At 41.4% G+C, this 4,685-nt stretch overlaps 1 pseudogene; it reads right to left on the bottom strand.

Moving 5' to 3' along the window:
- Positions 1-619: 619 nt before the first annotated feature.
- On the bottom strand, positions 620-4,120 carry LOC118822524 (annotated as a pseudogene).
- Positions 4,121-4,685: the final 565 nt, after the last annotated feature.

Here is a 4,685-nt window from a genome sequence, read left to right as displayed (position 1 = left end):
TGGGCTATGTTGCCTTGAGGCAACATTATGCAAAAATGGAAAGCAATGATACTGATGGTTAAATAGGAAACTTGATTTTTAATCTAAAATATTTAAACAAAGCTGAGTAACTACAGAGTTTGTCTTACAGGGTGTACTTGGTTTAATTACGCACCAGGCAGAGATCCAATACTGTTAAAAAACCTAAGCTAAAGAGTTTCTATTTATCTGAGGAAAGCTTAACATGATACAAGAAATGTCAAACAATTAATTGAACTCATATTTCGAGTAAAACTTTTCTCTGTGTATCACATTACAAAACATCCATTATACTGCAACACAAAACGTGTAGCCATAGACAACACAATTTCCTGGAGGAAAGACAAGTATTAAAAGATGGAAGAAGAAAAATGTTCAGAACATTAAAATGTATCATTTTGTCTGAAGTACAATACAAGTACTGCACTGCTATTATGTTCATTCACTTTTACGAAAGATAAATTCTATATTTATACTTCTATAAGATTATATAGACTATATTATACATGGAATTTTCTGAACATGGACGACATTAAAACGGAAAAAAGCACAGCGACGCATATGGCCCTTCAGACGCTTTTCAGAAGCATCTTTACTGTCATAAAAATCTTCTTCCTTCGTTTTAGTTCAAATAAAGACCTACCTGCCATAGCTGTTGGTGAAGTGTGAAGTGGAGCAGCTCTTTTTTGGGAGCCTTTATCTCCTCTTCTTTGGAGGCCAGATGAAGCACAACTGCCTCCTGCAATGATGAGCAGAGCAGCAGCTCCAAAGCCAATGTACACTGATGCTCCAAGCTCTCTTTTCTGAGCCGTGGTCAGTATGGGATTGTAGAAGTCCTGGATGATGTTGTTGGTTGTCCAGGACACAGGGATAAGCACGAGGATACCAGCAATAATTAAGAAGACCCCAGAGATTAACAAAGCATTTGCTTTTCTCACCTCAGTCTTAATGCAGGTGGTGCCCATCATGAAGATTATCAAAGCCAGAAGAGCCGTGATGATGGAGATGACAGTCATGGCTCGGGCTGCCTGCAGGTCTGAAGGTAGAGCCAGCATGGAGTCGTAGACCTTACACTGCATCTGTCCAGAGCTCTGCACAACACAGACCATCCAGAGGCCTTCCCAGATGATCTGGGCTGTGACGATGTTAGCTCCAATAAAAGCTGTGACTCTCCACATAGGCAGAACACAGACGACAACAGCTAAAATCCATCCTATCAGACCAAGGATGATGCCCACAATCTGCTTTACTACTGCCATGGTGTTTACTGACCCTGCAAAAGGCAAAGAAATTAGAAATCAATTGCAAGATTGAAAACTTCCTTTTATATTCCAGTGCAGAAATGAGGCGGAGAGAACCAAGCAGTGACTATCACTGGTTTTTAGGAACAACCCAAGGAAATGCTATCTGTAAATGAACTGCCTCTTTGCGGAACCCTAAAGGAAACCACTGCTTATGACAGAACATGGGGGGATTACCAGCCAGAGACCACTCTTTACAATTTCAGTCAAAATAACTATGAAGTACAAATCATTCATTTTTCAACATATTCATCCAAATATCACCAAACATACTCAATGATGTTGAGGTCTGGACTCTGGGGTGGTCAGTCCATTATTCTGAAAACACGAGCAGCTTCTTTGTTTGACTTGCAAATGTTCTTCTTTTTTGTGTTGAGTCTCTGGGGTGTGAGTCCAAGTTGAGTGTTGACCCTCTGAGGTTTGAGTCCAAGGTGAGTCAAGTTCGTGGGGTGTGAGCCCGAGTCAAGTTTCGAGTCTCTGGGGTGCAAGTCCGACACAAGTTTCAAGTCTATACGGTGCGAGTCTGAGTCAAGTCTCTGTTTTGCAAGTCAGAGTCAAGTCTTGAGTCTCTGGGGTGCCTTTACCGATGGCCTAGCAACATCTTAGCAACCACCTGGGATACTATATCAATGGCCAAGCGATCACCTCAGATTTCATAGCATGTTGGCTTTGTCAAGCCTACTTGAAGTTTGTTCATGAGCTTTCCACCTTTACTTTCTACTTAATATTTATGGTAGTATGTGGTTTGGATGCAGCCTATTTTTAAGTGAGTGCTTTCTACTAATAAACTTGAGGTTAGATATGACCAAAAAAATTAAATAAATCAGTGAACCATTCTATTGTTCAAGCCTACTGTTCTTGCATGTCAGATGTGTCTAAGCGAGTGAGTTATACCTCTCTTGGCTCACAATAAAAAAGTGTGAACAACAAAAATCAGTCAGGAGCTGAACAAACCGAACACAATGAAATAAAACACACAAACGTAAAAGTGTAAATGAAACTGATTATAGGGTCCTTTCCACAAATATACACTAACATTCAAAAGTGTGGAACCACACACACAATCTAAACCATCTGTCTTTCTGGGTCACGGTGGGGCACTGGCCATCACAGGGCAGACAGACAGACACACACATTCACACTAGGGGCAATTTAGCATGTGCAATCATCCCGACTGCATGTCTTTGGAAGGAAACCCACACAGACAGGGGGAAAACTCCACACAGAAAGGACCCTGGCCGCCCGGCTGGGGAATCAAACCCAGGCCCTTCTTGCTGTGAGACAACAGTGCTACCCACTGTGACACCGTGCCGCCCATGTGAATTCCCTGTTTCCAATAATATATCCCCTCACTGCGTGCATAGTGGGAGCAATGTTTAAAAAAAGCTTGGTTCACTTTCTTTACATAAGGTGGGCCTCATAACTAAAATAAAAATAAATCAACAAAAATACATGCTGGGGGTCCTTTTGGGCTATGTTGCCTTGAGGCAACATTATGCAAAAATGGAAAGAAATGATACTGATGGTTAAATAGGAAACTTGATTTTTAATCTAAAATATTTAAACAAAGCTGAGTAACTATAGAGTTTGTCTTACAGGGTGTACTTGGTTTAATTACGCACCAGGCAGAGATCCAATACTGTTAAAAAACCTAAGCTAAAGAGTTTCTATTTATCTGAGGAAAGCTTAACATGATACAAGAAATGTCAAACAATTAATTGAACTCATATTTCGAGTAAAACTTTTCTCTGTGTATCACATTACAAAACATCCATTATACTGCAACACAAAACGTGTAGCCATAGACAACACAATTTCCTGGAGGAAAGACAAGTATTAAAAGATGGAAGAAGAAAAATGTTCAGAACATTAAAATGTATCATTTTGTCTGAAGTACAATACAAGTACTGCACTGCTATTATGTTCATTCACTTTTACAGAAGCTAAATTCTATATTTATACTTCTATAAGATTATATAGATGATATTATACATGGAATTTTCTGAACATGTACGACATCAAAACAGAAAAAAACACAGCGACGCATATGGCCCTTTAGACGCTTTTCAAAAGCATCTTTACTGTCATAAAAATCTTCTTCCTTCGTTTTAGCTCAAATAAAGACCTACCTGCCATAGCTGTTGGTGAAGTGTGGAGTGGAGCAGCCCGTTTTTGGGAGCCTTTATCTCCTCTTCTTTGGAGGCCAGATAAAGCACAACTGCCTCCTGCAATGATGAGCAGAGCAGCAGCTCCAAAGCCAATGTACACTGATGCTCCAAGCTCTCTTTTCTGAGCCGTGGTCAGTATGGGATTGTAGAAGTCCTGAATGATGGTGTTGGTTGTCCAGGACACAGGGATAAGCACCAGGATACCAGCAATAATGAAGAAGACCCCAGAGATTAACACAGCATTTGCTTTTCTCACCTCAGTCTTAATGCAGGTGGTGCCCATCATGGAGATTATCAAAGCCAGCAGAGCCGTGATGATGGAGATGACAGTCATGGCTCGGGCTGCCTGCAGGTCTGAAGGTAGAGCTAGCATGGAGTCATAGACCTTACACTGCATCTGTCCAGTGCTCTGCGTAACACAGTTCATCCAGAGGCCTTCCCAGATGATCTGGGCTGTGAATATGTTAGCTCCAATAAAAGCTGTGACTTTCCACATAGGCAGAACACAGACGACAACAGCTAAAATCCATCCTATCAGACCAAGGATGATGCCCACAATCTGCTTTACTACTGCCATGGTGTTTACTGACCCTGCAAAAGGCAAAGAAGTTGGAAACCAACTGCAAGATTGAAAACTTCCTTTTATATTCCAGTGCAGAAATGAGGCGGAGAGAACCAAGCAGTGGTTTTTTAGGACCAACCCAAGGAAACCACTGCTTATGACAGAACATGGGGGGATTACCAGTCAGAGACCATCCTTTACAATTTCAGTCAAAATAACTATGAAGTCCAAATTATTCATTTTTCCAAATATTCATCCAAATAATACCAAACATACCATGTTGAGGTCTGAGGTGCTCAGTCCATTATTCTGAAAACAACAGCAGCTTCTGTATTTGATTTGCAAACTTTCTTATTTTTCTGTGGTGAGTCTTTGGGATGTGTGCCCGAGTCAAGCCTCGAGTCTCTGGGGTGCAAGTCCGATGCAAGTTTCAAGTCTATTCAGTGCGAGTCTGAGTCAAGCCTCTGTTTTGCAAGTCAGAGTCAAGTCTTGAGTCTCCGGGATGAAGGTTCTAGTCAGGTCTCGAGTCTCTGGGGTGCCATATCAATGGCCTAGCAACATCTTAGCAACCACCTGGGATACTACAGCAATGGCCAAGGGATCACCTCAGATTTCACAGCATGTTGGCTTTGTCAA

Source organism: Colossoma macropomum, unplaced genomic scaffold (assembly GCF_904425465.1).
Source record: "Colossoma macropomum unplaced genomic scaffold, Colossoma_macropomum, whole genome shotgun sequence".
Classification (NCBI taxonomy): Eukaryota; Metazoa; Chordata; class Actinopteri; order Characiformes; family Serrasalmidae; genus Colossoma; species Colossoma macropomum.
The sequence above is the reverse complement of the archived record's forward strand: the minus strand, read 5'-3'. Positions and strand labels throughout refer to the sequence as shown.